Source organism: Camelus bactrianus, chromosome 6 (assembly GCF_048773025.1).
Source record: "Camelus bactrianus isolate YW-2024 breed Bactrian camel chromosome 6, ASM4877302v1, whole genome shotgun sequence".
Classification (NCBI taxonomy): domain Eukaryota; kingdom Metazoa; phylum Chordata; class Mammalia; order Artiodactyla; family Camelidae; genus Camelus; species Camelus bactrianus.
Genome location: NC_133544.1, coordinates 81330373 through 81345740, shown reverse-complemented (window position 1 = coordinate 81345740; position 15368 = coordinate 81330373). Strand labels below are relative to the sequence as shown.

At 36.6% G+C, this 15368-nt stretch overlaps 1 protein-coding gene and 1 pseudogene across 5 annotated transcripts in view; both read left to right on the top strand.

The window, feature by feature from the left end:
• MYO5A (myosin VA) overlaps positions 1 to 15368 on the top strand; it is a 173599-nt gene that overhangs the window by 9054 nt on the left and 149177 nt on the right. The window lies entirely within an intron of this gene.
• On the top strand, positions 3803 to 13455 carry LOC105080517 (protein S100-A11 pseudogene; annotated as a pseudogene).

The window sequence follows — 15368 nt, the reverse complement described above, 5'->3', positions numbered from 1 at the left end:
TATTGTACATAATTCTTTGCTTGAATTAGTCAGTTTTAGTCTATTTTAGAGTCCAAGTCTCCCTGGTAAGAGTTGGCACTTGCAGTTATACAGGGCAGGGTATTCACATTTATTTCATTTCAAAAATAGCACTTTTTATGTATGTTGCTGCAGGGCTAGGATGACCAGATGTCCCACTTCTGCAGGCTGCTTTCTGCCATCCAGTACCTTTCTTCTGTTTTGAAAAATCCTCTTAGAGTAGAAATATATAAATTTATTTGAAAAACTTAGCCTTTGGGAAATCTAAACTGTTTCCTTTTTCTGATAATTTTCCTCATTGTTCCTCTTATTCACTGTTTCTTCTTGATCTTAGGCAAATCTGGGCCAGAAAGAATAACTGAATTAGAAAGATTTTTAAAAAGAGAAAACAAAAACCCCATGAAGCTACTGTCTTAAGAGTATAAACAATATAATTTTAACTTGAAAATACATTACCATTTCATTATAGACAACTTATCCTTCTAATTAGAACAAACTGGCATTTGCCTGGACTGGTCAGAGGATGAGTTTGCTTTCAGTGGACAGTCAGAAACTGGAAAGACCCTCAGCATCAACCACTTACTTTAAAACAATTTCAATGGAGCAAAATATACCAGGACTAAAGATAGCACCTTAGACTGGAATCTTTGTTGTGCGCAAAAGTTATTTGGGGGTTTGTGAAGTGTCCAGGTCATTGCTGTGTGCAGCAGCCCTCCTTAAGAACTGGTAGCCACAAATGTAGCTGAAGGTTTATTGTGTGGAAACTTAGGTATTGGAGGCGTAAGAAACTGAGTTGAAGCCTTAGCATCCTTGGAAGTTTCTTTGCTTTTCTTCCTCCATTAAAACCTGGGTTTTTACCTTATTTAGTTTTCACTTCTTTTCTTCTAAAAACTGTGGCTTGCATAAATGTGTGACTCCATAGCAGTATAATTATCAAATAATATTGGTTAATATTTACTGAGGCCTCTGTAGACCAGACACTATTTGAGGGCTTTGTTAAACTGTTTCATTCCCTGGGTTCCACCTCTCTCAGTGCCTGAAAGTCAAGCAGTGCATCATGGCAGTCAGGGTGAAATGCTACACTTAGAGCTTGAATTCTGGTTTGAAACCCTGGATTCACTGTTCACTTTCTGTGTGACCTTAACCAAGCCACTTAACCTCTCTGTGCCTCAGTTTCCTTCTTTTTATAATGGGACCAATAATATCTACCTCATGTGGTTTTAATGATGACTAAATTATTTAATATATAAAAATACATAATACTACACACTTATAAATGTTAGCTGTTATTGTTGCTGTTCAGTTAGAGCTATCATTCTCCTTTCTATCTGGCTGCTTTGTCCTCTTGATAAGCTCAGCTGCCTCCTATTGCCCCTTAGAGATTGGTGCTCCTTGGCTCTGTCCTTGACCTACACTTCCTTCCACTGTGGCCTGATCTGCTCCTGTTGAGTCAGGAACCAGCCCTATGCTGATGACTTCCAAATCTGTTTCCAACCTACTTGTTCTCCCTACAAACTGAGATCCCTGCAGACAACTGCATTATGGCCATCCTTACAAGCACCTCAAACGTAGTGTATTTTAAATTGAATTTGTCATCTCCTTATGCATGCAACCCTACCCTACTTAACTTCTCTGTGTCTTAGTTTTCTCATCTATAGGATGGGATAATAGTAATACTTCTACGAATGTTTTGAGGATTAAATGAGATAGTTCATGCAAAGCACTTAGAATAATGTCTGGCACATATTTAAGAAATGTTAGTCCCTCTAATTGTTGTGTTTATTTGTATTTCCAGTCTGGTGAGTAGCATCAACATCTAGTCCATTAACTGAAACCCAAAACTTAGAAATCATCTTGATTTGTACAACGCCCCCATACTCTTACCCCAACTGATCAGTTATCACTTCCTGGTATTAATTTTACTCTATTTGGGCCCTTATTGTTTCTTTCCTGGCTTTCCAAACAGCTTCCTAAGCAATTTTTGGTTTTACCTCCTGTAATCTGTTTTTCATTGTGCTACCAGAGTGATCTTTATGTAATGCACATATCTGATCATGCCACTCTCTGGCTTGAAATTCCTCAGTGATTCCTCATTGGATTTTGTCTTGAGAATAAATAATCAGTTTATTAGTGTAGTGCTTCCTAAACTTTGGTGTCCACCTGAATCACCTGGGAATCTTGTTAAAATGGACATTCTGATGGAGATCTGTGATGGGGCCCCAGGACTTTATGTTTCTAACAACTTCCAGTGATGCCAGTGCTACTGGATTGAAGGCCACACCTCCAATAGTGGGGCTGTAACGCACAGGGCTCTTCCTGACTTACCTTCACCCTGGGCCTGCCTCATCTCGTGTTTCCTCCTGGCACCCAAGTCTTCACTTTAAGTCAGGAGCTCTCCAGGGTGCTTTCTTCCTCCCTTGCAGCATTCCCCTTGCCTGGCTTTCTCTACTCTTTGTTCACGAATTCGTTCCTCCAGATCCCAGTCTGGCTAAGATGCTCCTGTGTTTACCTCTGTCCCAAAACTTACCACACTTCATTGCAGTTGTCTGTCTCCCCATACTTCTCTGAGTCCCTTAAGGACAGGGGAGATGTCTCATTTGTTTTGTTTAGTTTTAATAACAACTTTATTGAGATATAATTCACATACTATACAGCTCATCCATTTAAAGTGTGTAAGTCAATGATTCTCATCTGTTTTTTGACCCAGCATCTAGACCAAGGTTTGGTACATAGTAAGTAACGAGTCCAAGATTGAATAAATGCATTAATTAAATGATATTAAATTACCATTGGTAAGTTTTCTCTAAATCTTCCTCTCTGTATCTGTATTTTGGGATTTAACATTTTGGATTCAAATCATCTTATTTATTCATCAGTAATTCTTCACGAGCTTCCTCTTGTCACCCCTCTTTTTGCTACCAAGGATGGGAACCACTTTATTCTTCTCTTGGTCAGTTTCAATGCCTTGTTATAAATCAGTTTCCTCAGTTCTCTAGTGCTTCCAGTACTCCTTTTCAGTCTATGCTGTAATGAGCAGTACTGACCCAAAGCACAGATCTTAGTGTGCTGCTCTCCAGCTCAAAACTCCTGGGTGGTCCCCAATCCCCTGACTCACTCCAGTTGTCTACTATAGAATTAACTCATTCCTTAGCCTGACCTTCAAGATTCCTGATCTTTTTCTAACCCTAATCTCTTGGCTTGATCTTTCATAACACTGGGGTTTCTCAGACTTTACTATATGTAGCAGTCATCTGGAGCACTTTTTAAAATGTAAATTCCTGGGTCTTGCCTCCAGAAATTGAGCTAGTGGCTTTGGAAGCCCCAAGAATCTGGATTTAACCAACACCGTAAGGGATTCTGCTGCAGGTGGTCTGTGGAAGCCCACTCTGAAACACTGAAGCAATCTTGCTGCTGGAGCTTGTTGTAGCTGTGCTGACTCTGGACTTTGTTCACCATGCTTACCTCTTGCCAGAATCCCCCACCTAGTAAACATTCAACAAGAGTTAGTTTAGAAGACAAACTTATGGTTACCAAAGGGGAAAGGGAAAGAGTATGGGATTTACAGATACAAATACATGAAATAGGTAAGCAATGAGGATTTACTGTATAGCACAGGGAACTATATTCAAAACTATATTCAATATAGCATAGTAACATATAATAGAAAATAATATGAATATATATATATACACATAATTTGAATCACTGAAACTAATGCAGTGCTGTAAATCGAGCTCGTCGCGCTTCTCCCCGCTCCCAGCCCCATGCCTCACTCCTCTCTGACATGGCAAAAATATCCAGCCCTACAGAGACTGAGCGGTGCCTCGAGTCTCTGATTGCTGTTTTCCAAAGTTATGCTGGAAGGGACGGTAGCAACTGCACACTCTCCAAGACTGAGTTCCTAACCTTCATGAATATAGAACTGGCTTCCTTCACAAAGAACCAGAAGGACCCTGGTGTCCTGAACCGTGTGATGAAGAAACTGGACCTCAGCAGTGATGAGCAGCTAGATTTCCAGGAATTTCTTAATCTTTTGGTGCCTGGCCATACATAGCTTGCCATGACTCCCTTATTAAGACTACCCATTTCCAGAAGTAAATCTGAGGAGCCTTTGGGCCTGACCTCCAGATTCACCCTCTTTCCTTCCAACCTCCCAATTATCTACTCCTCACAGCCCACACATACGCTGAGCCCGGTGCGTCCACACCCCACGCAGGCCATCCTGCTTCTAATAATAAAACAATATTGTTTTTTAAAGCCCTCCCCCCCAAAACAGAAACAAAACAAACAAACAAAACAGAACAATATTGTAAATCAACTATACTTCAATACAGATTTTTAAAAAAGAGTTAGTTGAATTGAACTATTTGTTGAGTGTTGATGGTGAGTCTTTTTAAAAGTGTAAGGTGACACTGTAGACATATTGTCAGCCACTGTTTTTTCCCCTGGCTATCCTTAATGTTTCACTTTTAATAGAATATGTGAGAAGGCCTGGCACATAGTAGTGACCCAGTAAATCTTTTTGCTATTTTTAAAGGCAACTGGAAAAACTCCCTCCCTTACATAAGACTTAATTGTGGTAAAAGATGTTCCATTACCTTTACTAATAATAGGTGTGAAATACTATAAAAAGTGACTTGCAGAATTACTTTGGGAGTTTTTTTCTAAACAAAGCTTTAAAAAAAACTGTAAAAATAATAAATGTTCAGTGCAGAATCTTGGAAAATTCAGAAATGTAAAAGAAAAAAATTGCAGGTAATCCCACTATCCTTAGATACTCTTAATAGTCGATGTAAGTCTAGCTTTTTTTTTCTGTGTGTATTTTTTTAATCAAAATGATTTATTTTGTACATACTGGTTGGTAGCAAGATTTTTTTCTCTAAGTAGTATATTGTGAACATTTTCCCATACCAATACGTATTCTTCTATACTGTGTTTTTAATGGCTTCACAGTATTATATTGCATGAATTAGTTTTATGTAAATCACTCAATCCCCTATGATAAGTACGTCCAATTTTTTGACAGTTTAACTGAAGAGAACCAAAAACCTTTGTGTGTTCCTTTAAAAAGAAATCAATTGTAGTTGTTAATGAATTTGACTATAATTAAAACATCCCATCTTTCTGCAGTAACAATATTGGTACAAAAACTTGGTGATTATCTTATCAATGTTAAGAAGATTAATCCGTTAGAGCTTGGAAGGACTAAAAAAAATTCAGGAATATCAAAGCTCTCCGGAATAAATCCTTAAATATAATTACATATTTGGTGTCTCAGAGTGTGTCAGCCACAGCAGCACTAGGAGATTCCCCAGACTCGAGAGGTAGGTAGATCAAGATTACTAATCAGTGTGTTCCGGAGAATCAAGCTGTAAGTTAAGTCCAACCTGAGAGGACAGGGGATCCCTTCCTTCTCCAGTATTTTGGGAACCATACAGTAGGATGAATTGCATTGTAAGCAACATATTAATATACTTGCTTTGTCTTGTTAGTTGAGGAGACTATTCCTGACTAATAAAAGTCATTTAAGACTTGTCAAGCTCCTGCATTCATATTTAACGGCAGCATAGATTGCTCAGAAACTGTTGGCTTTAGAAATGAAAAGGTTGACCTAGGCTAACGGAAAAAGAAATATAGCAGAGCCAGTTATATCCAAGAACAAACACATTTGCTAAGTAATTTAGGAAATAATCTCTGAGGTGTGAGATCTTGAAAACTCTGAAAAGGAGTCTTTTTGTTAATGTATTTCAAATAGGCCCCCCTGGTTTACAAATACTATAATTAAATATTTTTTAGAATGAGTTTCCAACTGAAATATGTTTGGGAAACTGGTCAGGGGTTCACAGGGGCCTGGTTCTTCAGAAGATGTCCAGTCCCTTTGGGACACAGGTGACACCTCTTTGGGTCCCAGAGTTTCCTGAGTCTGTGTCAAGAGCAGCGCCTTAGACGCAGGAAAGTTAGAATCATCTGTGGACCACGCAAAGTTGTCTCCTTGGTCACTGCCCGCTGGAGTCGTTGAGGTCCAGTTTGTCTCTTGGAACTGGGCCTTCACTACAGTGTGTTTAGCAAGGATCTGGACAGAACATGTAGACTGCAGCTTAACAGGTTAGAAGGAAGGACTGGGATGTCTCATCTGAGTTCATGAGAATCTATGTGGTGGGGTAATTTAGAAGAAAGTTAGTACCAATTTAACAAATCTGTGAGATTGAGTTGTAATCTGCGCCATTCTGTACATTAAGCCAAGATTCTTAAAATAATATTTTCCTTAAGGTTAAACATGTCCTGTGTTCTTGTTTGGCCTGCTTATCTGTTGGTTATTTTTCAGGATTTTCTAAGGTGACTGTCATAGATTGTGGTGAAGTTTAATAAATCTGAATGAATGGAGACCAAATTAATTATTTTAAAATATATATGGGTGAAATAGGTGGAGTGGTGCCACTGTACATGATTCCAGCTTGCAGATTGCCTCTGTTGGGCAGAAGTTACGGTTTCATAAGCCTGAAATTACACAGGCTGAGTTTATTCAGAATGTGTCAGTGTGTAGTCAAGTCTCAGCCAGAGCGCCGGAACTGCCTCTGTGCGTGCTCTCCACTTTAGTCTACTTACTTCCTTAAGTAGCCAATTGTCTTTTGTTGTTCATTCTTCACTGTGGTACCCAGTGACATCAGTGCAGCTGGAGCTTAAAGAAGAGGGGTCATGTTAATTAATTCCAGTGAAACAAAAACTGCCTCGAATAATTAATGGGATACAGTCTCATTTAAAGAACTTAGAGATTTTTTTTATGCTCACTCCCCCCACCCCAAGGGCTAGAGAAGAAGAATGGCACAGATTGTTCACTTGAGACCATTTTAAGCTATTGATCCATCTTACAGTCCTCATTTGATGGTTCTGATTTCAACATGAATCATTCAGGTCATGTAGTGATTTTCTCCTATTTTCTCTTTAGGTTTCTTTGCCTTCAGTGACAGTTTTCAAGGGAGCAGTTCATGGACTGAGGCTTTGTCACAATCTAAAAATGGCCTCTATTTTATTGTTTTATTTATAGCTGTCGTATTTTAGTTTAAATGCAGTTGACCTAGCAAGCAAACATTTGTGTGTACAGGTAGGGTGGCAAACACCGGGTCAGGTTGCCTGCTGGGTTATTGGAGGGAAGAGGCTGTGTGTGTTCCCATCATTGTTTTCGAGCAGCTGATCTTGTTATTATGAGGTTCTTTTTTTTCCCCCACCTTGGTATTCCAAATAGCTAAGGAAACAGATTATTGGACTGAGAAATCTAGAGTTAGGGAAAGGCAGGTTGAGTGGTAAGTAGGAAGATCCTTTCTCACCCGTGATTATCTTGGTTTTCCAACCCCACGTCTTATTAGCAATAGAAGTTTCCATTCTGTGACCTATCCTTTAAGAAAACTAGAAAGTTTAATCTACTACTTTTAATAGTAGGTGAAAAGAGAATAAGAGGAAATTAACATATATGGTTTGCAGCTCTTTTGACAGATAGAGTCTGGATTTTGTTGTGCTGTTGAAAATATGTTCAAGAGCCACATTTCTGGTAGATAATATAATAAAGGTGTAAAGAAAAAGCAAGTAAAAATAAATAAAAAGAACATTAAAATGTTTAAAAAAAAAAGAAACTGAGGAAAGGCAAGTTTGAGACTGGGAGGTTTGGATATAATTGCACAAATATGTGTCACTAGAAAGGTATGGAGCAACCAGGAAGGGAACAGCTCCATAACTCAGGGAACCAATGAGTTGTCTACAAATAATGTTGGCCATTGTGCTACAGAGGTAGCAAACTCAGAGTAGATGAAACAGAGAAGGGGGTAGAACAAACAGGACTAGTACAGATTTATAGTTATGTTTCTACTTTTATTGTTTGTACATTGTGTTGTGATGTCTTTTTGGGGGGGTTGGTTTTTTCCCTTTTTTTTTTTTCTTTTTGGCAGGTTAGTTTTAACTTTATGTACCCTTTCTAAAATTAGCTACAAAACATTTGGATTAGCTTACTCTAAGTTTTGGAAAGATGTGATGTGACTGAAACAGCTGTGCCACATTAGGATTTGTATGAATCAGATGCACTCTGAAAAGGAAGTAGAGAAAAGACTATTTATGACATATAAACAAGAGTTAAACTTTATGAATCTGAATGATTAAATAACAAATACATAAAATGAACGGGAAATACTGAGAACAAACAAGGTTAACAGTAACATGACATAGTTAAAAGTATGGTGTCCAGTGTTAGGTTGAGCTTCTTCCCGTTTGACTGTAGGCAAATCAGTGAATGTTCTCACCTTGCAGGGCAGCTGGGAGGCTTTATGAATGTGTTTGTATGTGAAGCACTTAGCTCGGTACTTGGTACATCATAATGGAGTCCACACATGGCAACTCTTCGCTGGTATTATTGGTTTGTCTATTTTAAACCATTTGTAAAAATTTATTTCCTTAAAAGAGAAATCATGGCTCTAGCTAGCTCTCTCCTTATTGTACTTATAAAGCTTCTGGAAGCTTCAGGACATGAGTTATGTACGCAAATACAGTTCTCCCATCATTCTAGATAGGGTTTGGCTAGAGATACTGTTTCAGTTATAATCTGTCTGCATCTGAGCATTGTCAGCATCACCTGACATAGCTGTAGCTTTCATCCCAGGCCCTTTTTAATGTCTCCCTCAGCAGCATTCTCAACCTTTGTTTTTCTGCCAGAAAAAGAGGAACTTACTCTAAACCAGGGCTCTTAACCAGTTGTAATTAACCAGCATAACTAGTACTGGAAGTAGACAGGTATCATAAACTATTGGTTGAATCTCAAAAGCCAGTCCCGTCCCCTTTTCTATTGCCAGTATAGAGGTTTGAAAAACAGATATTCCTTTTTCTTTCATTGCAGTTAGAGCTAGCTGTATGATTCAGTTTTGGCTAATGTGGTATATAACCAGAAATCTGGAAGGCCTCTGTGGAGGAAGGGTGGGAGAGGTAATTGCTTTTTTGATGAAAGGAACAGAGGCAAGAGAACAGTTTGGATGCATTTCTTCTTTCTTCCAGTCATAAGTGTGGAATATGATGTAAGGAGTCATGGCAGCAAAGTTGCAATCATGAGATAACAAGCCTGAAATCGAAAAGTTAACAAGCTGAGGTGATAGAGCAGAAAGATAAAGAGTCTGGGTTCTTAGAGTTATTCTGAGCTGTCAGAACAACCCTGAGGTAGCCTTCTCTGGGCTTCTTGTTTCATACATTATCAAAGTCCTAATAGTTTAAGCTATTTAGTCAGACTTTTCTGTTCCTTGTGGCTGAAAGGATTCCTTAAACAAGATGTAGCAGCTTTAATGTGAATAAAATTAGTAAGAATTTGGCAGGATTTTCCAATTTGTACAGTGTTGTTTATGTACAAATGACATGGGAATATGACAGAATCCTAGAAGTGAAAGATGAATTCTAGTCAAGCTTTTGACGTTGCAGAATATGGACAGTTGCATCAAATAATCTAGTCCTAGTCATAATGTATAGTTTCTCTGGCTACCTTTGAATCCTTTCCCACATTACCTATGGCTTTTTGAAGTCTTGCTTTCCTTAGGCTTAGCCACCTGAACATGACAGAGGAAAGGACTGAAGTTTCAATAGAAAGGGAAAAGCTGGGTATGAGAAAGTGAGTGGGTGGGAGATACTGGTTAAAAGCTGAGTGTGTACAGACCATACCCGTCTTCCAGCCAGGGCTGACCCTGGGCTATCCTGCAATTCCATGTTCTTGAATTCCAGTGGGGTAAGAAGATAACAAGATATTAAGAAGGCAGAGCAGCAGCAGCAGCAGCAGCTGTTGAAGACCTAGAAGAATTCCTTGCAAGCATTAAAAGCTCCTTCAACTTTGGGCTTCACTTCCACTTGGTCTCTCAACTCTTATGTGAAGTTTGTGGTGAAGCCACACCAACCATATGCTTAATACAGTCCTGTTAGGTTTTAGATTATCTAATAGTGTTAAGATGTTTGGTAAGCCTGTCCATTTGGTATGAAAATGTAAAGTAGAGGTAGGCAAGGAAGGGAATACAGGTGAAAAAATACAGAGAACTCTTGTGGAGAAAAGTGGTTAGAAAATTAAGAAAATTTGATTGTGTCATGAGATGAGCATGGTAGTAACATTTCCACTGAGGAATTGCTCTTACTTAAATTTTATCATTTGCTGAGACTCCCAAGGGAATGCCTCTTTTATATCTTTTTAAAATTAATCATAAAACAACAAGGTGTTACTGTATAGCACAGGGAATTATATTCAATATCTTATAATAACCAATAATGAAAAAGAATATATATATGTATAACTGAATCACTAACACAACATTGTAAATTGACTATACTTCAGTAAAAAATATTAATCATAAAGGAAGACACACCAAAATATTGTGTACCAATGGCACAATGAGAGAATTATACTTTAAATGGAGGATGACACATGCAAACTCCTATACATGTTCATCTGTTGGTTAGCAAGCATGACAGCCTTTCTGTTCTCTCACTGTGCATTTGGGAAGTGACTGGCCTTACTGATCACACATTTCTGTGGAGGCAGCATTGTTTCTGGTACAGAGCAAGGAGGAGTCTATGAAAGCATTGTAGGCTGGCATGGGAGGGCTGCAAATGCTGCCCCGCTAGACTTAGATCTTATGTACAAGTGGTGTGGTGTGACCACAGGCTCCCCTTCCCATTTCCTCCTCACTCTGTTGTTCATTCTTAGACTCTCACATGCTTTTGATCTTATTAGAGTCTATTTTGTCTTGTGTTTTGTGAATTTTTTAAAATTCAGTTTTAGCTTACAAAAATTGATACTTTCCTGACTGCTTTTAAAAAAGATAATTAACAGTGTTTCATGGATATGGATCCATGGAAGATGTCCAGGATATATTGTTAAATAAAAACCCAAAATGAAGTATGTATATATGTGTACACATATGTGTGCGTGTGTATGCTTACGTTCTGGAAGAATTTTTACTAGACTGTTTAGATTATTGAAAAACGATTATTTCTAGAAGTGTGATTATGGGAGACCTTCACTGTTTTTTTTCTATTAAACTGTACTCAGTTACAATGTGTCAGTTTCTGGTGTACAGCATAATGTCCAGTCGTGTGTGTGTGTGTGTGTGTGTGTGTGTGTGTATATATGTATATGTATATATACACACACATATTCATTTTCATATTCTTTTTCATTAAAGATTATAAAACATTGAATGTAGTTCCCTGTTCTATACAGAAGAAATGTGTTTTTTATCTAGTTTTATACATAGTGTTAACATTTGCAAATCTCAAACTCCCAAATTTATTTCCCTTCTTAATTTATCTGTATCTATAATATTTGGATTTTTGTAATCAGCATACTTTTTTTTGTAATCAGAAAAAAACACAAATCTTTTCTTTCTGCAAGTAGTGTAAACAAAGATGTTTCAAAGGAACTTTTTTCAAGTTAAGGGAAGTTTCTTAATAGTGTATACATGTATGAATAATATATATATTAAAATATTTTGTAGTTTATCAGAAATGTTTGATGCTTTCAGAACTGACATGTCTCACTCTGATACTTTTTTAGTGTTGGAATTAGCATCTTGGATTAGGCATGAGCTAGTAACACTTTTTCAGGGGACAGGAGAGAAAGGAGAAGGCTGCCTATACAGTGTGATTTGAAGGGTCCTGAGAGAGGCTACAAATAAAATCCATGAACTCTCACAACCCAACAACAAACAGACAAACAACTTGATTAAAAAGTGGGCAAAGGATTTCAATAGACATTTCTCCAAAGAAGATATACAAATGGCCAACAAGCCCATGAAAAGATGTTCGGCATCATTAATCATTAGGGAAATGCATATCAAAACCTCCATGAGATACCACCTCCTGCTCATGAGAATGCCTACTCTCAAAAACAGAAAATGACAAGTGTTGAGGAGAATATGGAGAAATTGGAACCCTTGTAATTGTTGGTGAGAATGTAAAATAGTATGCCCACTATGGAAAACTGTAAGATGGTCCCTTAAAAAATTTTACATAGAATTACAATCTAATCCAGCAATTCTACTTAGGATATATACCCCAAAAAATTGAAAGCAGGATCTCATGTTCATGGCAGCATTATTCATTATATCCAAAAGGTGGAAGTAACACAATTGCCCAGCAACAGATGAATGTTGTATATATATACACAACAGAATATTATTCAGCCTTAAAAGGGAAAGAAATTCTAACACAGGCTACAACACAGATGAACTTTGAGGACATTAGGCTAAGTGAAATAAGCCAGTCACAAAATGATAAATACTAAGTGATCCACTTACATGAGGTATGAGGAGTCAAATCCATAGAGACAGAAAGTAAAATGGTAGTTGCCAGCAGCTGAGGGGAGGAACGGAGAGTTACTATTTAACTGGCACAGAGTTTCAGTTTTGGAAGATGAAGAAGTTCTCTGAATGAATGGTGGTGATGGGAGCACAGCAATGTGAATGTACTTAATACTGCTGAACTGTATATTTAAAAATGGTGATGATGGTAAATTTTTTGTTGTGTACTTTACCACAGTTAAAAATAATGATTAAAAATAAAACCTATTAATGCTTCAGAATCTTCCCTTCTAAAACAATACCTAGGCATTCTCTTTGCAAGTTGTTATTTTACAAGCGAAATATTTATAATGTCTTATGGTGAGTAAGAATCAGTCCTTTTTCAGTGAAAATGAGATTGGTTGGCATATCTGAAGCTAAGGATGGAGGAAAAGCTGCTTCTGTAGTTGAAAGTTCAAAGAAAGGAGGAGAATACTTTCAGTCACTGAAAACAGTTTCAGTTACATCACAATTTTGCCTTACCCTGGTTCAGCCCCATTAAGCCTTGAATCCAGTAGTATCTCCAGTGTTATTAAAAATCTAAGATTATGTTTTACCTTCCATATGCTTTATAGGATTTTAGACTACATTCCTGAGCCAGCAAGACATTTGTAGACATTCATATAATATTTACCCATGCTTTTCCATTAGAAATTAATACAGATGATTTTTTAGATAGTAATCTGGTATAGAACTGTATTTCTAAGCATCGAATGAAAGATAATCCATAAAGGGAAAAATTAACAGCCTAAACTTCTGTACAACAACAGCAAAACAAATGCTCTAAATGACATTAATAGGGAAGCTGAGAGGAAAGAAAAATATTTTCAATTTTTTGATTAAGGCCTCAAGATCCTTAATATATAAAAAAAAGTAATGAAACCTATAATAAAGACTAACAGCCTGGTAGAAAAGTAGACCACACAAATAGGCAGTTCACAAAAGATGAAACTTAAATAGCCTATAAACATGGCAAACATAATATTTAAGTAGTTTCTTAGGTAACCTAAGAAATGCAAATTCAGGTGATTTTTTTTTCTTTTTTTTTTTTTCTACTGAACTGATAATTTTAAAAAATTATACTTGTTATCTAGGGACACAAACACTGTTGTAACCTGCTAGTCTAAGTAAAATAGGTTCAATCTTTCTCTGGGGCAGGTTAGCAATATATGCATCAAAAGCCTTAGAATTTTTTATATCCTTTAGCTGATATTAATATGTTTATAAGAATTTGTTTTAAAGAAATAAGTACGATTGAGTACTAGAAGGATGATAATTTCAATGTTGTGGACTAGTATATCCAACTGGAGACAACATAGATGTCCATCAATAGGGAATTTACATAAATCATGTCTGTACAAAGCTAGTGTCTAATAAATTCATTGGTATTTTCAGATAATTAACTTTTGACTCTATTGGTTTTTCTTTATTATACAAGTATTTTCTAGTTTGTTGATTGTTTTTGTGTTTGTCTTTGTTATTTATTTATTTTTTTCTTTTAATGGAGGTACTGGGAATTGAACCCAGGACCTCACCTGTGTTAAGCACACACTCTACCCCTGAGCTATACATCTCCCACACCCTGTCTTTGTTTTCTTACTTCAGCTTTTTTGGAGTTGAATTTGCTAGTCTTTCTTAGCTTCTTGGGATGGGTGCTTAGACATTAATTTTCAGCCTTCCTTCTTATAATACATGATTTAAATACATAAATTTCCCTGAAAGTACCACTTTGGCTATATTCTTCTGGGCTTTTTTGTGGTTGAATTCTTACTATCATTAATTCAAAATATGTTTTTATTTTCCTTGAGAGTTCTTCTCTGACTCATGGATATTTAGAAATATATTGCTTTATTTCCAAAAGTGTGGCAATTTTCTAGTTATCTTTCTGTTTTGTAGCATAATTCCACTGTGGACAATGGACATACCCTGTTATCTGTGGATGTTCTTTAAAATTTGTTGAGACTTGCTACCCCAGTTCCCCAATCCTCCAGCCACTAGCCACTTTTAAGGCTTTAATCTTTGTTTTTAGTTTTCAGTGGTTTTATTATGATGTGTACACATAACTGTTTTCTTTTCATTTATTCTGTTATGGGTCCTTCAAGCTTTTTGTTATGGCTTAATGTTTTTTTATCAGTTTTAGAAAATGTTTGGCCAATATCTCTTCAAATAATAGTTCTGCCCTATTCTCTCTGTCCTTCTGAAACACAATTGCGTATGAATTAGACTGTTTCACATCATTCCATATATCTTTGATCTTCTTTTATCTGTTACTTTATTTTTTCTGTTTTTGGTTCAATACGGTTGTTTTCTACTGACCTATTTTTCACTGACAAATCCTCTCTTCTGCCATATCTAATCTATCCACTGAATTCTTAATTTTAGTTATTGTATTTTTAAGTTCTAAAGGTTCTACTTGCCTTTTAAAAAATATTCAAGCTACAACAAGGACTTACTGTATAGCACAGAGAACTATATTCAATTTCTTGTCATAACATATAATGGAAAAGAATCTGAAAAGAAAATATACGTATGTATGTCTATGTATAACTGAATTGGTTTGCTGTACACCTGAAACTAACATTGTAAATCAACTACACTTCGATAAAAAATAAAATTAAAAAAATGTTTAAGCTATCTGGTAAAATTACCAACTTTTGCATATTTTTAAATGTATCAATCATAGTTATTTTTATTGAGGTATAATTGACAAATAACATTTGTTAGTTTCAGGTATACAACATAATGATTTGGTATTTTTATATATTGCAAAATAATCACCACAATAAGTCTAGTCAGTACCTATCAGCATACATAAAGTTTTTTCCCTTGTGATGAGGACTTTTAAGATTTTAGCAACTTCCGAATATGCAATACAGCATTAGTAACTGTAGTCATCATGCTATACGTTGCATCACCATGACTTATTTTGTAATTGGAAGTTTGTACCTTTCAACTCCCTTCATCTGTTTTGCCTACTTTCTACCCTCCTACCTCTGGCAACCA